Here is a 22,993-nt window from a genome sequence, read left to right on the forward strand (position 1 = left end):
ACAATGATAAAGAGAGAGAAGAATGAGGATTCAAGAAATGAATAATATTGAAGCATCTGGTTCCACATGACTATTGAAGAGAAAAATATGGAAGAGGCCATGGAGGATGGGATAGATATACATGACACAAATATGCAAGAGGTGAATGTGGAAGATAATACGATTATAGAAACTAATTATGGTATGTCTTCAAATCCACCTTTCAATGATGTGGAGAATGTGAAAATAGGAACAAATCCAAGAATATCTTCAAATCCACCTTTAAATGTAATCTGATTATAGATGATATTTGTATTGATCATTTCAAAGAAGCTAGATATACCAATGTTGTGATCAATTTTATTGTTAAAAAAGTTGTAGAAATAAATAGGAGTTCAAATGAAATCCCTTGTGTTGGTGAAAATGAAAATCCTTTTGTTTTTTCAAAATGAAAACATTTGTGTTGTTGAAAATGAAATGTGTATTATTTTAAATTGAAAGTGATGTTTTGGACTTCTTCGTAAGATATCTTGGACACAAATAAGAATGTATGGCTATAGATTATACAAATAATTTTTTTTATCCAAAAAAACTTTCATTTCAACGTCAACTCATGATGCAATTGATGAGAATGTGGAAAATAGGAAAAGTAAAGAAAAAGTTTGGTATTTTTGTGAAACCAAAAAAAAAGATAAATCACTTAAACATGTTGTATCTACTATTGCAAGTGCCATTGAGTCTATTGGAAAAAAAAAGTCAATTGTCAAAAGCCTATTAGATATAACTCAAACTGAATTTTATAGAAAAAATTTAGATGATTCGGTGTTACCTGGAATAATTACCATAAGTCAAGATCATTTAAAAAATGTAGACCTTAAACTAATAAGCAATTAAACTCTTGTTGTTGTAAAATGCATGTGCAATTTGAAAGGAAGGAGCACTCCTCAAGATCCCCCAAGGACTACTTCCTTCGCCTCTAACATTGATTGCAATTGAAGATAGTAAGGAGATGCCAAAGGTATAGGGAAGATGTGCACAACTTCTTGCTCCGTAGGCAAATACTCTAGAGTAAGAACCACACACACCAACATATATTTCTTATTAATAAATTTATCATATTTTTTACACAAAAATTATATTTAAAAATTTCATTCATGATATAGTGTGATGGTGAAATTGTACCATTATTGATGAAGCCAGCAAGATTCAAACCTCTTTGGACTATTGAAAACATAAGAATTGTGCTCTCATTGATTCATTGCATTCATGTCAAGTGACTTGATGCTCGATACACTCAATAGACTAGTGTACTTCAAGTTTGAATTGAATAATTCGCATTAATATTGTGTATTCATGTTAAAAATAAAATACCTCATTTGTAACCTTGTTTAACCAAACTTAAAATTCTAAAATACCTATTAAAGTAAATCATTAATTGATTTGTTCAGCAGCCAAAATTGAATTGAAGCAGGTTTATAAATATGACAAAAAAGGCTTTCTTTTATTTCTTCCTACAATGACAGTTGTAGCATTGCTTGCCTTGTGCTTCAAGATAGCAAACAATTATTATTTTTATATTAAATATCGAGAGACCAAAATAAGGAGAGTGTATACAAAAATGAGGATGGGAGGCAAAGCCTCAGCCATTAACCAGTGGGATTATCTGACTGAACAAAGACAACCTCCTACAAAAAAAAGGAGTTACGAGAGAGAGTATATATAGTGAACCATATACATCAACTAGAGGCTACTAGACACCTATTGCAGAATCTCATCCTGCTTTTCCATCCATGTTGTCCATCCTTGTGGCCCTTCCATCCACACCACCTTCTTCCGCTCCAGGACCTGGGTAAACATTTCGAGCTTATCAAAGTAGGGCCCTTTGTTGTCCCTGGGTTCCTTGATCAGTTTCTTTCGAGCCTCATCGAATGCAGTCTAGTTCTCTGCAATTCTAGCCCATTCAAAGCCATCCTTCATCTCATATATGAACATGGTTGCCCGACCATCCCTGAGGAAATGCAGCAGCTTCTCCCTCTCAACATTCATAAAAAAACATACCTGCACAACAATTTTATAACATGTGAGTTTCTTAATAAACCCAGTAAGAGTCCTATTAGTACCTTAAAAATTTTCCTCATTTCTAAGCTTCCAAATAAACCAAAGAATGAAAGAAGAGAGAATTTACCAAAACAGGTTAGCATTGTTCTTGAGGCCATGAATGAATCCAACAATAATATCAAGAGTACAAACATGTTCAGTAATGGAAATTTCAAACATCAGGCAGACCTCTCTAGCAAAAATGCAGTCAAAAGAGATGTGCCGCATAGTCTCAGGCTTCCTACATGTAGAGCATAAGTCGAAGGCACCAATGTTATTCCTAATAGGCAGTTTATGCAACATCAGTTGCCACCTGAAGCATTTGATTTTAGGGGGGATGGGGGACTTCCATAATTTCTCAAATATGTTCTACCAGGAAGATGTATTAAGGTCAACATACCAGAGGGAGTTAATATGATCGATCACCGTGGTATCATGAGTGAGCAGTTTGTAGATAGACTTGGCTTTGAACTCGGAGAGGAGGGAGCTATCCTTCCATTGGAACAAGAGGTATCTGTGAGCGTCCAAATCAATGTTGCTAGGAAGATCTAGACAAGCACAAGTATTTTTAATCATATTGTAGGTTCTCTTATGCGAGGCAGGGAGGCCAAACTTATTGCTAAGGTCCTCCCAGCTGATGAGATTATCATGTTCCAAGATGTCCATGAGGTATTTAATGCCTTTATTATACCAATTCCTAGCAGAGCAGCCCTAGGTTAAAGCGAGGGGTTTAGAGTTATGGTAGAGATTCCACCATATTGACCTTTCCCCATGCAGAGTATTATTACAGTCAATATTAGAGTTGGTAATAAGTTTACGCACATGCTCCCAGGCTTTCTAGATGGATTTAAACACCCAAGTGCCTTGAACAGACACAGAGAATCCACCTGCTATCAGATCACTAAAGGGGAGTTCTTTCCAAGATTTGGCAGACTTGGGGATGCCATTTTGTATGTTATTTCTAACAAGGATCTTCCAGGGTTCTTGTCCTTCCAGGGCATGAAATATCCACTTGGCAACTAGGGAAACTCCTTGCGTTCTAAGATCCTTGAGTCCCAACCCACCAAGTTTCTTATCTATGTGGTACCAGAGCCATTTGACTGCGTGGGCCTTTCTTTTACCCTTACCATCAGACCAAAGGAAGTGCCTGATAGATTTTTGGATCTCATAAACTTGGTAGTTACTAAACATCCAGACAGAGGAGTAGTACAAACTATAGGAGGAGAGGATTTTTTGGGAGACTTGGATCCTACCAGCCAGGGATAGAATCCTATTGTCCCATTTATTAAGTTTTTTGTCAATCTTTTCTTTGACCCAAATCCACGTATCCTTGAGAGAGGGAGAGACAGAAAAAGGTATACCAAGGTACCTGACTATTTTATTGGGTCCTCCCCATGAGTATCCAACCTGCTGAAGCCAGTCTGGGGGTTCCTCGTTCCACCCAAGCAAGATAGACTTGGAATTGGAGATACGAGCACCAGAGGCTCTGCCAAAGGTTGCAAGCTTTTGATTGAGGGAGTCAATTCTATGCCTAGAGAGCTCCAGGAAGAGCGCAATGTCATCAGTAAATTGTATGTTGAGCAATTCAGAGTCATCTGCCATCTTAATGCCATGAACTTTAGGGGATAGGGTATCATCTCTTAGGAGGTGAAAGAGGGTGTCTGAAGCAATGACAAACAGAGCAGGGGCGAGGGGGCAGCCCTATCTAATGGATCTAGAAAGAGGAATAGATTGGGAAAGTGACCCATTAACTTCAACCAGGGTAGAGGCATCTTTGAGGATAATTTGGACATATTTACAGAACTCGCTAGGGAAACCAAAGGCTTTGAGCATCATGAGGATGAAGTCCCATTCCACCCTGTCATAGGCCTTCTCAAAGTCTACAAGGAACATGGGAGTATCTTGATTTGAAGTTTTGGCCCATTCCATAGATTCCCAACTAGTGAGAGGGTTCTCCAAGGTATACCTTTTTTTTAATGAATCCTGTTTGGGTAGAGCAGATGAAATTGGGAAGGATCTTCTCAAGGCAAGAGGCTAGGGCTTTGGCCAGGATTTTATAAGAAACGTTGAGGAGAGTAATTGGCCTCTAGTTTTTTATGGGGGCTTTGTCCCCATCTTTTGGGACAAGTTTAACAATGCCCCTATTGATGGACTCCCCAAGGGTGCCACTATCAAATGCTTCGGTGTATATGTCATAAAGGTCTTTGGTGACCCACTCAATATTGGTTTTGTAAAACTCAGCAGGAAGTCCATCGGGGCCTGGGGCCTTATCATCCTTGAGGACTTTAATGGCATCAGCAATTTCTGTCATAGAGATTTTGGTTTTGAGAGAAAGAGCTTTAGCCTCATAGATTCTTTTTGGGATAATGTTATTGCACCTATTTCTAGCCTCTTTTGAGGCTTCACTATCTTTCAAGGTAAAGAGGGTTTTATAAAACATTTCAAAAGCATCTTTGATCTCATTGATATTCAGGAGTTCCTTATCCTCAACTATGATTCTGTCAATTTTTTCTCTATTTTGTTTTTGTTTAAGGAGATTGAAGAAGACTTTAGAGGCTTTATCTCCAAATTTGAGCCAATGATTACGTGCTTTGATGAGGGCACCCTTGATTTTGACCTATTGATGTTTCCCAAGAATGTCTCTAGCCTGAGCTACCCATTCCACCAGGATAGAGGAGGAAGGATGTAATTGTATTTCATGCTCCAAGGAGTGGAGCTGATTAGTGAGAGTTTTTTCCACAAGCCTGAAATCCTTGGCTTTCTTATGGCCTATAGTTTGGAATTTTTTTTGCCAAGAGGAGACATTTATGTTCCATCTGAGGGTGTGGGATTGGGGATGTTGAGAGTGCATGTTAAAGAGTCTAACCATTTTAATGGCAGTTAGGGCATCCTTGTCGTTTAGCAAGGAGGTATTAAGGATAAACTTCTTATTGAGGGGATTGTTGTTAGGGATGGAGTTCCTAGTATTGATGACAACAATGATAGGGAAATGGTCAGATAAGGTTACTGGTAGAACAACCACCAAGTTCCCCAAGTGGTTAGGGGAGAAGGAGAAGAAATTTTTATTAACATAGAACTTGTCTAATATGGAGTAAATTCGGCTGGGGCCTTGCTGAAAGTTGCACCAAGTGTACCATAGGGCAGAGTATTCAGATTTGCTGCCCTCAAGGGGGTCAAATAGCTACATGTGTTATTTAAATCTATCCCAGTGAGGTTTCTCTTGGCACTTCCATTCGAAAGGGATACCCCCGGCCTTATCATCTTGGTTTTCAATCATGTTAAAGTCTTCAGCCCTGACCTAGGGGATACTTGGAAGAGCTACCAGCTAATTCTAGAGGGACACTCTTTCCCTATGATCATTAGGTGCATATATAGAACATACCCCAGAGTATGAGCCTCTGATATCCAGGGAGGCCCAAGCCACTCTGTTACCAGGGGAGACGCCCCTATCCCTAATGTGATTTTCCCACTTAGGGTTAATGAGGAGACCAACTCCACCCTTTCCCTTAGGATGATTGGGGGTGAACTCACAAAGTTGGTTCCCACTTTTTGGTACATCCTGATTTTTGCTGAAATCATACATTTTTTGGAAAATATAATTATTTAAGCTTTAAGAGGTCCCATTTGAAGTAATTAATTGAAGAGAGTTAGATCAAAGGCTCTTAGATCAAAATTTCTTGGATAGAACCTCTCTACTTCTAAATCATACTTGCAATGGAGTCTCCTTTGCATCTATCAAATGCTGATAAAAAACAAATTTTACATTAGCTTTTGAGGGGTCAAACGAATTCATTTAGAAGTTTTGTTTTCTTGAGGATTTAGTCCTTATTATAAGCTTTCCAAATAGTATAATTTTTAATATATTTAAGTTTATTAATATATTTTTATTTTATTTTTTATGAATGTAGGCTTTTCACCGAACATGAACTTCTTTGTTCAATGCATTGGGAAAAATAGCAAACTAATTCAAAAAAGTTCTGAAAAATATCTATGCCCTAGGTATTGATGTCTTCTTTCTAACAAAAAAAAAAAAACTTAATTTTGATATATATAGAGCAAGTTATGTGTTCAAACACACACCTATATCTAAATTATAATTAGTCGGACTTCAAAATTTAATAAAATAAAAAATATTCAACATATCACTATCAAACCAACTGCATGCCTTGGGTATTGATGTTACAAACCCAAATTTAAAAGAGATAAGTTTTTATCATTTATAGAAAAAAAATTATACGTTTCGGGATGCACATCACTCTTAAAAAATGTTGTTTCCTGTAAAAAACTACTTTTGAGGGAGATGGAAAAATCAATAAAATTTTATTCAAAAAAATTTGAAAAATATATATTTAGAATCTACAAAAAGGATGTTACAAATCACTAGTTTACATCATCTTCAAATTCTTAACGATTTAAAAGTTATAGGTGTCGGAAAGTGAAGGTTTTTTGCAAAATGTTCATCTAAGTGTCAAAGTTGGTCAAAAAGTGGGAACCAGTATTGTGAGTTCACCCTTGGTGCATATTTTGATCGCATCTCTCCAAATAAAATCAAGTGCAGTGTCAAGGGAGAACTCAACAGATTTAAGCTCTTGAAGCATCAAGAAATCTAGATGTTTATGACAATTTAGAAACCTCTTAATAACAAACTTTCTACTAGGCAACTCCAAGCCTCTAATATTCCATGAGATGTATTTCATGAGAAAACGAGATTAAGAGGGACTATTTGGGAGACCATTTTGATCTCCAGACTTTTTCTTATTTTTGGAGCCAAAAGGCTTGCCTTTCTTTTTAGCCATGGAGGAACTTTTCATGAGGTCATCCTCTTCCTCACTAAGCTCAGTTAGCTCAGTTTTATCATATGCAGTTTCTACAATGTTCGACATAGGTACTTGGGAGCTTGGAAAGCCAAGGAGCATTGAGCTAGACTTAATGTCCTCTAGTCCCTTATTAGCATAAATGACTTCAATAATATGGTTGTCCTCTATTTCATTTAGCAGAGATGCAGTCGCAGGGTTGGAGGTGTTAACATCAGGGGTAGCCTCTGCAAATAATGTGGATTTAGATTGTTTGGGGGTACCATACCCGAGCACCATTTTTGCAGGGTTATCACTCATGCTAGCATCACCAGCACCACGATGAGGCTTCTCTAAATTTTTAACCATATTTTTAACCAGGGAGGTGGTCGGAGTTTGTGAAGCTTTTAGTATGTCATCATTCATAGCGATGGGGTATTTGATACTGGTAGTCAACTGATTAGCAGTTTGATCACTAGCTCAGATTTGATTTAAGGCGAGTTGTTGGCCATTCTTTCATCTCCGCTTTCTTGATGTGACTATTTGAAAACAATCAGAAGGGGAATCCTTAGAAATTTTGGAGGGAACAGAAGTAGGGTTGAGGGGTTCAGTAGTGGTGTTAACAATCATTGGATTTAATTCAACAAGGATGAGGCTCGGAGCCGAGCTTAGGGAGGGATCATCTTTAGGGTTGGTATTGTTTCCAACAGAATGAAGGCTGCTTGGGTTAGGGATCGACTCCTTATCGGAGCTAGGGTTTTCAGATGTTCCTGCTAGGTTAGTGTTATTTTTCTGTTTCCTGCGGTTGATGATTGGGCAGTTCTTCCGAAGATGCCCTTCTTTTTTGCACAAAAAACATGCATTCAATCCTCCAAGTATTTCAACAGGGTAAACAAATGTTTCATCACCGATGTTAAGGTTTAGTAGAGGAGGGATGTCGACTCTAGGTTTAATGGATATAAGTATTCTTGCATTAAGGTTAGGGACTAAACGCGTTGTTTCATCAACCCGAATTATTCTCCCAAATGTTTCCAATACCTGGGGAAGAAAATGCCATAGGAAGGGAGGGACATCCTTAAGGATGACCCATCTAGGGCTTGAGAGCGCAAGAACTTCCTCATTGAAGGCCTCTGAAGACCAGGCTAGGGCACAAAAGGAGGTGTTCCCAATAGTCTAGTATTGTCTTTTAAGAATTTCAACCTAGGATTCATGATTATTAAAAAAGATAATATACAGACCTTTATGGACTTGCCTACAGAATGAAATCTTAAGCCCTAACTTCAAACTCCAAAGATTATGAAACCAATCATCTAGGAATTTCCTAGGCGAGCATTTCTCAATATTAACACAAGCAAAAAAAATTGCAATATCGCTTAACCTAGTTTTTTCGGAAACAATTTCTTTCAACATTTCATTGTTTGGTGAAATGCAAAAAGAATTCAAGGGCATGGTAGGGCTCTTACCTTCCTCACTAGGTCGTTCGCCTCCAAGAGTCTTAAAAAATCTCGCACTAGGGTGGACTCCATGGGCAGACGGAGCAACGGTCTTGACAAAGGTTTTCTTTCGGTTTGAGTGAGCCTGCTTAGAAGGTTTGGCAGTCTTGGAAAATGTTTTTGTTTGGCTTGAATGAGCCTACTCGGTGGGTTGAGGAGAATTAATGGCAGCACCATCAGACTCAGGCTCCATTGGGAGCTACAGAGGAGTCACACGAGCGACCAAAGGTGTGATTAATGGTTAGGTTAACGTGCAGAAAAAATTCATTAAGCACCGAGCAAAAAGTAAATGCAAAATAGTAATAAGGGCACAGAGTAAATGCAAAATAGTAATAAGGGCATGGAGAGAAGATGCAAACCATGTGGAGGAGATTAACTCTTCCACATCCTCGCAGAGTTGGCCATGTCAGACAACGTCAGTGATGTTGGAGAGCACGTAGTCCGTAACAAACACTCCAAAAAAATCGCTCCAAAAATCGCTCCAAAATTCGCTCCAGAATTCGCAGTCCGAAATTTCGCAGTCCAAATATATTTCGCAGTCCAAATTTCGCAGTCTAGAATTCGCAGTCCAAATTTCATAGTCGAGAATTCACAGTCCAAATTTGCAGTCCAGAATTCGGCCTAGAATGATATCGTTTGGCTAAAGCTATCTGATTTTTAGCAAGGACTAAGCAATGAAAACTCTGAGCTTTTTCTTTTAAAAAAATGCAATTTTCACTAGCAACCCTGCCTCGACTCTGCGCCAGATAGCAAACAATTACATTCTAATATCAGAATTAATGCCAAAAATAAAAATTTCATTGTTAGGTAAACATTGTGTTAAAAAAAGGTTTGAAAATTATTTTAAATGTCACAATTATTAGCTTCTTTTCAAGGAAGAAATAAAATTGTAATCCTCATGCCCCCACAAGCTAATCATTCATTTTGACAATAGCAACATATACGGCCCTTCCCTTCATAGGCTAATCAATTCGGCCGAATCTGCTCATGTTTTTTATTTATTCATTGTGGGGCTTATCAGTTTGACCAAACACCAAAATTAAACCATTTATCACTCAAATGTTATTCTAGAAATTTCTTTGTTATTACCCACCATAAACGTGGGCAGCTTAATTGTTGACCACAACAATCCATGACGGCTTGTACTTGGCATGCATTCCACACAATTTAAACGATGGAGGTGTAGATAGGAATTTGGGAAAATATCAAAGCAATAGATATTAGCTCAACCACAAAAACTAGATTTCAATGATAAGAAATCCTAAAGGCATTCAATAAAGGCATGAAGATGAAATACTAAAATAAAACGCAAACCAAAGCATCTATCTCCTTCATTGTTCCTCCATTGTCCTTCTTTCTCCTTCAAATTAGTGTGTTTGTGGATCTCACCTACAAGTGCAAAAGCATAGTATGAAAGCAAGATGACTAGAAAAATGGCAGCATAAGGATACTAGAAGCGTGGTTTTTCTCCCCTTTTTTTTGATTGAAGAAACTCATCCAATTTATAGACAAATTGGAGAGAGGACAAGATTAGCATGAAATTGATTCGAATGGAAATTCAAATCATGAATGGCAAAATTATGACAAATTATGACAAAATTGACATGCAAGATTGATTGATTGACAAATTATGAAAAAATTGACATGCAAGATTGATTAATTGACAAATTATGACAAATTATGACAAAATTGAAATGCCATTCCTATGAAATTAGGGGAAATATTAGAAAAATTGAAGAAAATAGGAGAAATAGAAAATTAGGAATTAGGAGAAATTGGTAAATTGGAAAATTGAGGAAAAAGATGAAATAGAAATTAGGTGAATTAATTAATAGGTTTTCATCCATTAATTAATTCATGAAAAAGACCTAGGACTAAATAAATAGATTTATTTAACCCACAAAGAAGAACAAAAGGATTAAATGATCAAATCATAAAACCCTAGAAATAAGAGGACCAGGAATTAGGTCAAGACAACAAGAAATTAATGTCGATTTGATCATGATTTTGATTGACAAAGGACCAATGTTGATAAATGATTGAGATTGGTTGACAAAAATCAATGACAAATTGACCAAGATTGACAAGGAGATCAAATTGATAGGCGCCAATTGATGAGGAACAATGACTAATCGATCCAAATTGACATGATTGAAAAGGACAAGGATCGATGACAAATCAATCGCAAAATGACGAGATTGACAAGAGGACAAAACCCTAATTATATCATCGATTAGGATTGACGATGTCCAAAATGATGATAAATGAGCATGCACATTGATGCGACAGGATAAGATCGACCAAAATCATGACTGAAGATTGTTATCAACAAGACCTAATTTGAAAGCGATAAAAATGAGGAATGCAGAAGAAGGACTCGATGCTCGCAAATGATAAAGACCAAGTGCGCAACATAGAAGAAATGTTAATGCGACGCAAGAACCCTAAAATAAGGCAATGCACAAATGTTAAAGTATGACTCCACAAGCGTTGACCATTTTTAGATGTCTACAGGAGGCATGCCTATTCTCATATAAATTCACACAACAATCTATTGCTAAGCACTACTCCACATTACCATATTGTGAACTACTACAACTTTCCTCTAAATTCCAGAGTCATCTCTATACGCAACGTTTCTATAAACTTCTCCAAAATGGGTAAATTCGGATTTGTGCAGAGTTGCTTCATATTACCTGCTACAAATGATCTGTTCCCTCAAGAACAAGGAAAGGAAAATGATAATGAAAAGAAGATGAAAGATTCTACTCACAAGAAAAAGGGCAATTCATGCAGTGCCCCAATTGTTGTATCGTACTTCCCTGTTGGATCCAATCTATCCCGCCTATAGATGATAAATGTTTCACCAATTCACTGAACACAACTCCAGCAGAGACTGGCTGATCCTTTTACTAGCAAGAATTGATCACCATTGAATTGTTACTTCTTAATCTCAAATATTGCTATAATTCTTTTAAATTTCAATAGTAATTTGTAGTTAAGGCTTGATTCAATGACCTTGGTGTCATGCACACAAGGCCTTTGATTTGTAAATTGACATTTTGAAATAATACCATACCCACAGAGGCCAGGAATTCATTTATTCATTCAACTGTGTTGAATAATTTTATCAGTTCGATCAAAGTAGCACAATTTTTCTTCCAAAGTAGCAACAATGAGGACTGCCGCATAAACTTGACTGGATATAACCAGAACATACTAGTTTTTAGTGTCACAAATATTACCTTATTTTCAAGCAAGAAATAACAATTTGACCAAATCAGCTCACTTTTGGTTTATTTATACATTGAGTAGCCAAAGATGATTGGAAGTACGACCAAGACATCACTTTTTTTCAGCGATTGATGACTGCATCGTATAGTTGCCTTGTGTTCCATACCTCTTTGCTTTTAGTCAAGTAAATATTATTCTCCCAACTTAGTCATTCTGGCCTCTTGATCCTGATAGTTAAATTTACCAATTGTTTTATTAGTAGATATTCAATTTATTGCAAGAAAAAACAATTGTAAAGTGTGTAGACCCATAACAGTAAAATAGATCATGCACAAATATTAACATGAATTCAAATGTAATTTAACTAGTATATGTATATTTAAAAAATATAGGTAAATTATGTCGACAGATATCTTATAATAGAAAGAATCTTACGATTGCAACAATATTAGTAGTATACAAGAGTTTCAAAAATATGGATAATAATAGAGTTGATTGTTTCCTTTTAAATATTATGGCACTCTTCCACTATATTTTGAATGTAACAGTTTCATATAGTTGGAGACATGTGGCGAGGGTTCTATTTTCTTTGGAGTAATAAAATAACACCTCCCCAAAAACCAAAAGATGGCATATTTCATGCATTTACCCATCATTTGCATGTCAAATTGTTTCAAAATTGAATATTTGTTTACAGACATTTTGATGTCATTGTAGATGCCTTTTGGCATGATAGGGAGATAACCACTAGTAGTTTCTAATTTGAGATAAGGATTTGAGGTTCCTTTCCCCTCTACTTATCTAGCTAGGGTTTCAATGATCTAACATATAAGTCATAAGTAGTAGTTACTAGTCATCTAACTTTTTTTATAGTGAATAAATAAATCTACAATGTGAGCAACCCATCAACTCATGATTCAAATTTCAATTAATTCACAAGTATGGTCAAGTGTGCATTTAGAATGTTGGATAGACAATACAATCCATTCTAACATGTATCCAACCTAGTAAATACTTCTCTTTTATATATGGAGTGAGCTACCAATTATAAAAGCATGCTCACTAATAAAGAATCTAGGGAAACTTTGACCAAAGAAAACATACACTTCTAATCCCAATATGCACTAGATTGATATTCAATTTCTTATTCCTCTTTGACTTAGAATATACTATCTTGGAGCAAACCCGTAAATTGGTCATCAAACTAATTATATCATTTTTATTAAAAAGAATAATGAGTGGTCTATCTTTATAAGAGTTGGGGCCATTTCAAAATGTTTTCTTAACTAATTAAAAACAATTTTATATAATTCAAGTTTAAGATTGCTATAGGAACTTCATAGTTATATCATAATTTGATTTTAAGTTTACATAGGACACAACTTTGGTTTTATAAGACCATTCTATTTTCATTTAAACAACTTGTTGACTATCCAACCACATTAAACTCTTAACTAAATTTTTTTAACAACAATATAACCTATTAAAATTAACACATTAAACCAAAAAAATTGAATCACAAAAATCATAAAAAAAAAGGTCTTGAACAATTATAAATTTTACTCATTCTATTCCTTTGTCAACTTCATCTTATAATTTCTAGTACTAATAAATCTTATTATGGCATAGACAATAAGACTTAATTCTTCCAAAATTAAGATCCTCCTTTTTCAAGTCCAATGCTCAAATTAATTCTTTGATTTTGTTCTTCCTGTTATACGATTCTCTTCTTCATTGAGAGTACTTGAATGTTCCATCATGATATTTTATGTTTATAAAGATTCTATGAATCTAAATATCAAATATATAGAGATTCTATATAGAAATTTAGACATCCAATTTATCTTAATATATTTTTATTTGTTAATTTTATTAATTTTTTAACAATTAAAAGACATCAATATGAAACGTAATGTACTTTTTTAATTATATTTTATCTAAATTTGTTTTAATGTATTTATGGGGTATATGAAGCCCAACAATCACATGGTTGTTTGTCTTCCCCATAAGACTCTTCATTTAATATCTAAGATGTCTCTATAAATGATTGAGTGCAGTCATGTATGATTGTAGAATTGATATTAGCTAATGTGATAGATCCTTGCTTTGAGAGTAAATGTAGGCAATTGCCGAACCACTATAAACTCGTCTCGCATTCTTGTTGTTTGATTTTTTCTTTTCTGCTATTTTGTGTTTATCTTATGTTCTTCTCTACTCAATTTCAACTAACAATTGCTATTAGAGCTAGATTGGCTTGAGAAGAGATGGAAGACAAAGATGATGATGCTGATTTTGTTATTGAAGAATTTCTTCATAATCTTGATTCTATTGAAGAAGAGGATGCTGAAGTGAGTGAGGATGAAGTTGAGGAAGTTGAGACCAAGACTCGAGGATTATGAAAAAGAAAAATTTATGAGGTTGAAGGAAGAGAATCTCCTACTCACCGATAAACTAATTTATATGTATCATGAGTTGATGGCTTTGTGTCGCATCATGAATATTGAAAAAGATAACTTTGAGAAAGAATGAGATTTTTTTGAAGAGAGCGTATTTCAGCAAGAGGAAAGTGATGGGAAGTTCTTGATAGAGAAATCTTTCCTCACGAAAATGAATGCCTTGTTGATAGGAAAGCCTTTCCTTGGTGGAAAGAATCCACAAGAGGATTTGGGGTGCCTCGTGACAGAAGATCCCAGGAGTGCAGGGATTAAAGAGCTCAAGGAGGCGGGAGAGAGCCTCTGGCTCACGGTTGTGCAGGATTTAGAAGACTTCAGAAAGGCCGAGAATATGGTGTTTGAGGAAATTGATTTTCAAAAAGAAAAAGAAAGCGATGATTTATTGATGAGGATTGTCGAAGTAGAGGCAGAGTGGAATTATTTGATTGCACGTGATTGGCATCCAGAACCAAATTACAACGAGTAGCAAGGGCCTCATACCGAGTTGCAACTACAGGGTTTGCACGGTCTAAGGTTAAATCTGGATCTGCCGGATTGGGGATTGCTCGACGACAACTACAACATTCTGCATCATCGCAACATGATTTTGGATTGGTTAGCAATCAGGATCAGGGTTTGAACCAAGTCTTATTTGTTAATCAGGGTCTTGCTCCTCTTCCAAAACAGTCAAGTAGTACATGGCATGGTCAGCAATTTGGACCTGCACCTCTCCCTGCTTCGGCTCCTGCTTCTGCAGTAGCGCCAAATGCTTGGGGAATTTATCGAGAAGCGGAACTTTGTGCTGTAAATGAGAACTTGTCTTCAACGTTGAGATGTGCAGAGTCTTGTCACATTGAGGTTTTCTCAAACAAGTGTTGTGGACAAGGTTTCTTCTGATAGATGGCAGTCAAGGTTGTCTTTTCAGCAGCAGTCTAATAGATTTGGCCCGACTCAGCATTTGGATTCGTTGTACGATGGCCAAAAGGAAGGAGTGGATTTTTGGAGTTTAGGCTCCAGTGTCACTGAGTCTGATTACATAGGCAGATGGACCAAAATCCAAGTCAGCACAGAGCATAATAGCTACGATGAAAGGTCCTGGCATCAGCTAGAGGAGGGCATTGATAGAGTTTCTCAGCCCATCAACAATAAAGGTGAGTTTTGGCCGGAGTTAGGGAATCAACCCAAACAAGTAGAAAGAGACTATGCAGATAGCGACATCGTTTTTGGCATCAGCCAAGCTTTTTGGCAACATACAAAAGTATGGAGATGAAGAGAAAAGAACGGTGAATCTTCCATCAAACCTGCAAAGAAATTGAAAGTTCTAGAGGACATTTGTTTAATGGATTTTATAAGGACCACTGAATGGCAGTTTGTGGTGGTAGAATTTTTTGAGAAGGGAAGATTATTTGCGGTTTCAAAGGCGATCAGTTCAAACCCATGCTATTGTGATTCTCACAAATGGAAATCTGTCAAAGCTAAGGCAGATGATGATAATGGTGCGGTGAGCATGGCTTGGCAGTTACGTCGTCCTGGCAGTGGTTGGGAGGAACACGTGGCGATGATATGGCTGGAATGTCTGAAGGCATTACTGAATGATTGCAGTGATTCCCTGAATTTGGTGACTCAAGGTCATGATAAAGCAGAAGGGCTCGTGCTTGGACAACCCATTTTTCTGGATTTTTAGTTATGGGGAGCATAGGGGATCATAATCGATTAACATGTAAAGTAATGGGAGATCAGGTTTATAACTCGGATTTGGTTTGGAGACGGCTTGTTCGAAGAGTGCGTGAACAAGAGTTCACGAAGTTAAAGTCTTGCAGGTAAGATGTAATGTAAGTTTTGGAACGGAGATGCAGGGAATGTTACAAGTTGTACCAGTTGGATTTCATGGGGGAGATTGTTGGGTTTATGAAGCCCAACAGTCACAAGGTTGTTTGTCTTCCTCAAAAGACTCTTCATTTCATATCTGAGATGTCTCTATAAATTACTGAGTGCAGTCATGTATGATTATACAATTGATATCGGTTAATGTGATAGATCCTTGCTTTGAGAGTGGATGTAGGCAATTGTCGAACCACTATAAATTCGTCTCGTGTTCGTGTTGTCTGATTTTTTCTTTTCTACTATTTTATGTTTATCTTATGTTCTTCTCTGCTCATTTTAAACTAACAGTATTTAGTAGATGTATTTTTTTTTGGTATGGGTATATCAAATGATTATATATATATATATATATTATAATTTAGAAGGCGAATTTTGAGGATTGTGTTCATGCAAAATCTTACCTTTGGGTGATTTTATTTGTTGAAAAATTATAAGATGTGGATCAAAGAAGATAATATTACCAAAATAGTTCTATATAAATAGGTTCAATCTAATCCCCTTCAATAGAAGGAGCTTGGATCAAACGCTTCTTAGATCAGAAAGGCTTAGCTTGAATCAATATTGTAATTATATATAATCATAAGTGTTGTGTCACTTGCACTTGCACCAAAATTTGAATTGCATCAGACTAAAATGACTTGAAACATAAGGAATAGAGAAAATACAGCCAAACAAAGAAAATAAAAATGAGTCAAACATACAAAGAAATGTGTGTACTTAATAGTTTAGTTATTTTGTGTAATTTAATTGTTATATTCTTTCATAACTTAATTAAAAATTTAGTGTAATATACAATAGGAATAATCAATTATATATATTTTTTAATATGCCATTTTATTATTATTATTTATCTAGTAATATTTTTTTTTAATAATTTTTTTAAGAAAAGCTATAAAAAGTTGTTGATTATATGGATTTTTCCTTAAGCCTTCTTACTAAGATCGCTTTATAGCAAATTAATCATAACTTTCAACAAGATTTCCCTCTCATATCGTAGGAAGTAATTCTCTAGATGTATATTTGAGAGTTGTAGAGGTTAGAACGTGATAAGAAGACTAAGAAATATATTTATTCTTGTTATTTTTTACTTGAAATCGTTTTCGCTTCATCTTCATATATTTTAAAGTAGTGATCTCTCAAACTTCTTTCTTCTTTAAATATTTTGATTAGATTAAGTGAGAGATGGCCCAAACCCTTATGTAATAACCATGTGGCAAAAGAAAGGGGTCTCACGAGGAGCGAGAATACCCAACATTAGAATTAGTCGACACAACAAAAAAATAGAACCAACTGAATCAAAATGGACAAAAGGATAGAGAAAACAAAACACGACTAGTGCCAAAAAACAATACAGACAAAAGATACAAAACAATGGTCTATAGTGTGGGGGTTTTAATAGCTTTACGATCCTAGCTAAGCGCCTTGACCTTCTCATGGAAAGACCAATCACAATCACAATCTCCATGGACCGCTTCCTCTTTGCATACCTTTGTTCAAGATTTTCCTAAATAGGGTTTGAATGGAAGCCAAATTTTTACGCACCATATCCCTATTGTTCTTTGCCATCTCTTCCAAAAAAAATCCAGGGTTTCCTAATTGCCTAGGATTTCAATGATGGCCCTAGCCATTTTATTTCTTTCTTCTATCGAGGTGAGTTCTTAATAGTTTAGTTATTTTGTGTAATTTCATTGTTTTAGTTTTTTAGGCTTGTTGTGTTAGAGGTCTATTTTCTTGGTTTTTGTTGTTGGTGAGCTACGGGTTGGCTATGTGTTTTCTATTGGCAGTTCTTTGTTCTTAGGGTTTCAAGGTCTCTTCAAATTTTGATTTCCTTTAATAAAAAACATATCCATGAAGGAATTATTAATGAGAATGAAAAATGATCACTTTAACAACATTTTAAATATTAATATCAATAAACTTTCTTTTTATCATGAATGAAATTTTGTTCTTAAATTTAGGTTACAATCTCAATAATAGTAGTAAAAGAAACAAAACAAAAACAAAAAAAATTATTTGTGTTGATTTTTAAATTTTTAAATCTCAAAAATATCAAAAAAATTTTAAAATTTAAAATTTAAATCTTATTTTATAATATATTATTTAAGTGACATATTTTGATATTTCTTTTTCAATAATTTATCATATTTGTTACATAAATATTAATGATATTATATTAAAATTGTATATAGTTTTGTCATTTGATATAGTGTGATTGTGAAACTATGGCATTATGGTTGAAGCCACCGAGGTTCAAACTCCTATTGAACCATTGTTAGCATAATCATAGTACTCTCATTGATCTATTGCATTGGTATGTGCTTGTAAATTTCAGTTGTTTACATTAATTTTGAAAATAAGAATCTTTTTGTGATCTTATTTATTAAACCACACTAAAAATTCTTGAAATACCTATTAAAAAATTTATATTAAAAATCAATAATTAACTGATTTATTGAGCAACCAAAATTGAATTGAAACACATTAATAAGTATAATGAAACAGTTTGTGTTTTCTTCCTACAATGACAGCTGCAGCATCTACTTGCCTTGCACTTCAAGCTAGCAAACAATTACATTTTGATATCTGAATTAAACTCCGAAATAAAGGTTGCTTTATTACGTATACATTACGTTTAAAAGAATTGGAAATATATTTGAATGTCACAATTGCTCGCTTCTTTTGAAGAAAGAAATAAAATTATAATCCTCATGCCCCCACAGGCTGATCGATGATTTTGACAACTGCAACATATACGACCCTTCCCTTCGTAGGCTTATCTGCTTATGTTTTTTATTTATTCATTGTGTGCCCAAAGATGATTGAAGGTAGGCTTATCAGTCATATGTTATTCTGGAAATTTCTTTGTTATTACAATACCCACCAAAAACGTGGGCAGCTTAATTGTTGACCAGAACAATCCTTGACGGCTTGTAACTTGGCGTGCACTCCACGCAATTTAAACAAAACGACGACGATGGGGGAATACCTATTCTCATATAAATTCAGACAACAATCAGTACTCCACATTACTCCAATTTTAGTGGCCAAGCACTACAAGTTTCCTCTAAATTCAAGAGTCATCTCCATTGCAAAGCTTCAATAAATTTCTCCAAAATGGGTGTATTCGGATTTGTGCAGAGTTGCTTCAAATTACCCGCTACAAATGATGTGTTCCCTGAAGAAGAGGGAAAGCATGATGATAATGGAAAGAAGATGAAGGATTCAAGTGAGAAGAAAAAGGGCAGTTCATGCAGTGCCCCAATTGTTGTATCATACTTCCCTCTTGCCTCAAATCTCTCTCGCCTCTAGTCTACTCTATTCCCAGTAGATGGTAAATGTTTCACCAATTCGCTCAACACAGCATGAACAATAACTGCTGGATGCCCCTCAGTAATAGATGATAAATGTCTGGAAGGACTTTATCAGTTCGTTGCAAAGCAGCAACGATGAGGACTTCAACATAAACTTGAATTTTACTGAGCTGGGTATAACTAGTTTTGAATGTCACTATTATTCAAGCAAGAAATATACTTCTGTTAAAACATATAATAAAAAGTGGTGTTTGGTGCTCTGTTTTCTGTTAAATTTTACAGTGCGATTAAACTTCTCTGTATAATCACACAGTGCTGTAAGTTTGTTTTGGTTTATCTTTGTTTGTTGTCAGAAAACTTTAGTATTACACCTCCTTTGCTTTCAGTTAGGTGAAATTATTGTCCCAACTTAGTCCTGATGTCTTGATCCTGAGAGTTACACTCATCGACCGTTTTATTAGTAAATATTCATTTTATTTAAGAGAAAACAATCGTAATTAGGTTGATTAAAACGGAAAAATCGATCATGCACAAATATGAAGACGAATTCAAGTATAGTCAAATATATGTTTTTAGTTTAATTTCTTAATTTTATGAGAGAAAAGTTAGTCATTGTGATAGTATTGCAGGTTCTTTTCCGCTATTTATCTAGTAGAGGTTTAGACAACTTAACATCTAAGTCACAAACGTAAGTTGGTCATCCAATTCTTTTTATGGTGCACAAATGAACCTACAATGTGAGCAGCTTTGTGTAAGATTGAAGGAGAATAAAATGAAGCAACTTTTTAATATTGATCAAAATGAAACAATGCAATATTACAACTTCTTACATGGAACGTTACAAAGATCTTATGAGATTCAACTCATGGACTTAAACACTTTTATAGTCATTTTCATATTGAAATTCTTCTTACAGCTCTGTGAAGTTGTACTCTATTGGAAAGTACAGAACACAAAAATGAAATAGACATGATTGAGAAACTTGATGCATTAATCTTATTGAACAAATAATACATATTTATACAGAAGTGAAGATAAACTACTTCCCTACGAATCTGCTAAAGAAAATGACAGCTAGACTATTGGATTGTTACTTCTAAATTTCAAATATTGCTATCATTCTTTTAAAATTTCACTAGTAATTTGTAGTTTAGGCTTGATTCAATGACCTGGGTGTCATGCACAAAATGTATTTGATATGTAAATTGACACTTCAACATAAACTGACTTTCACTGGGATGAGTATAACCAGTACATACAAGTTTTGAATGTCACAATAATTCATTTCTTTTCAAGGAGTTACAACCGTTCACAACATCATGGCCATTTTGTCAATGGGGACTTGACCTAGTGGGCAAGATTCATCCTTCCTCATCAAATGGACATAAGTTTATCATCACTGCCACTGAATATTTCACAAAGTGGATACAGGGCCATCCCATTGACTACTATTACTGGCAAGCAAATATCCTCTTTTATCTTGAATTATCTCATTTGTCGGTATGACTTTCCTAATTCTATTATCACATATAATGGAAGACCTTTCAAGAATCAAGATGTGCAAGAGCTATGTGAACGATTCCATATCCAACATCGTTTCTCCATACCATATTATCCATAAGGGAATGGTAAGTAGAGGCCTCAAACAAAACAATCCTAAAAATCCTCAAGAAGACAGTGAATGATGTTGGTAAAGATTGGCATGTCCAGCTTAATCCTACACTTTGGGCATACAGAACAAGTATCCGTACACTCACAAGAGCTACACCATACTCATTGGTGTATAGATTAGAGGCTATACTACCTATTGAGGTAGAAATTCCATCACTCAGGGTATCATTAAAAGGCCTCATTCCAGATGAGGAGTATCGGGTCAACAAACTACAAGAATTGGAACTGCCAGATGAGCACCGACAACGTGCTTTTGATCACCTCAAAGCATATCAGCAATGCATGTGCCGAAGCTACAATCACAAAGTAAAACCAAGAGCATTTCAAATCAGTGATTTGGTACTAAAGGAAAATCCCTATAATCAATAGGATCGAGAAAAGAAGGGCAAGTTTGAACCAAATTGGCTAGGTCATTTTGTCATCATATCTGCTTATAGATCAGGAGCATATCAATTATCTACATCAAAAGGGGACCTTTTTGATGAACCTTTCAATAGTGTGCATCTCAAAAAGTTCTATACCTAAGTTATCCAATGCACGACTAAGAGAAAAATACAAAAAAAAAATCAGAAAAATACAAAAAAACAAAAAATAAAATTAAAAACAAAAACAAAAACAAATCAAAAAGTGCAATAAAAACAAGTAGTGAAAACCTAGGAACAACCGCTATTTGTGATAGATTGACTCTTCCATCTGTATGTATTCATATCATATCTTTTTGCACTAAGCCTATGGCCATCACAACTTTTGTACATAAATATCAAAATCTTGGACACACTTAGCGTAGTCACTGTCCTTGATTGTGCGAACAGTTATCCACATAAATATCTCATCATGGCTTGGTGATCAATGTATATATTCATATCGAAAAAGTGTCCATATCCAGGGGAAAAATCCTGATCTCAGTAGGGGCATTTCGCTTTAGTTTTCATCAAACATACATAACATCACAAACAAGGATCAAAGCATACCAAGGAGCCAAATATCAAAACTAACCATCAGTCTGGAAATCAAAATCACTCTCATAATTCACGCAAAACCAAACACGATGGATTATCTATTCATAATTATGATTTTTTTACATTTAGCATGAAGTTTGGACTATTTGTATCTTGATTTTTGAACTATTCGATCTCTTGAGTGACTCAAGGATGCACTGAGCTAGAGAAGCAACAGAGGAATCTGATATTTTCTTTGGATTTCTATGTGTGAGGCGATCATTCATATTATGCAAATTTATCTCGAGACATGATTGGAAACATGTCATTGAAGATATTTCCCATTTTGCACATAAAAATGGTTAAGTCTTGTCTATTTTACACAAACAACACTCAGGTCATCTTGGTTCAATTATACCTCGACGCTTGTGTCATTTTGCAATATCAAAACTCATAGATGTTATACTCAGGTCATCATGGTTCTATTATACCATTGATGTTTGTATTAACTTCCAATATTTCAAAAGCTCAATGATGACAAAAAGAGCATAAATAATTGGCTAAATGAAATAACAACGACATAAATACAATGATCATTGGTGCATTTAGTTGCATTCATCATCATTATCATCATTATTATCATCACATCCTATATATTTCATATAATCATCACATCAATGCATAAAAACATCAATCATCATCATGTCAACATTTTTTTTAGGACCACATATATCACCTTCAAAACATATAGATAACCATCATCATATAAACAATATTTATACATCATCATGTGCTAAATATATCTTAAAAAATCAAAGAATCATTATCATGAGATCATCATAGCATCATCATGTCAAATCATAAGCATCATAACATCATCACATCTGTATATAAATATCAATCATAATCATAACACATCACATGTGGACCAAAGGAAATCGCTATCATATATCATATAACCTCAAAACAAGGTCAAAATATACAACTGAATATCATGTCTATGAGTACAACAATAGTGATCCCTATCACAAAAATGAGCCTATCAAGTGTGACTATCCCTTGGGGTAGAAGGTCTCGTAGAAGATGCCCCTGCTCCTGGATCTCCACTAGATGGATCATGTCATGTTGGTCCTATAACACCTCTGCTCTCTATCTTAAAAT

Source organism: Cryptomeria japonica, chromosome 6 (genome assembly GCF_030272615.1).
Source record: "Cryptomeria japonica chromosome 6, Sugi_1.0, whole genome shotgun sequence".
Classification (NCBI taxonomy): domain Eukaryota; kingdom Viridiplantae; phylum Streptophyta; class Pinopsida; order Cupressales; family Cupressaceae; genus Cryptomeria; species Cryptomeria japonica.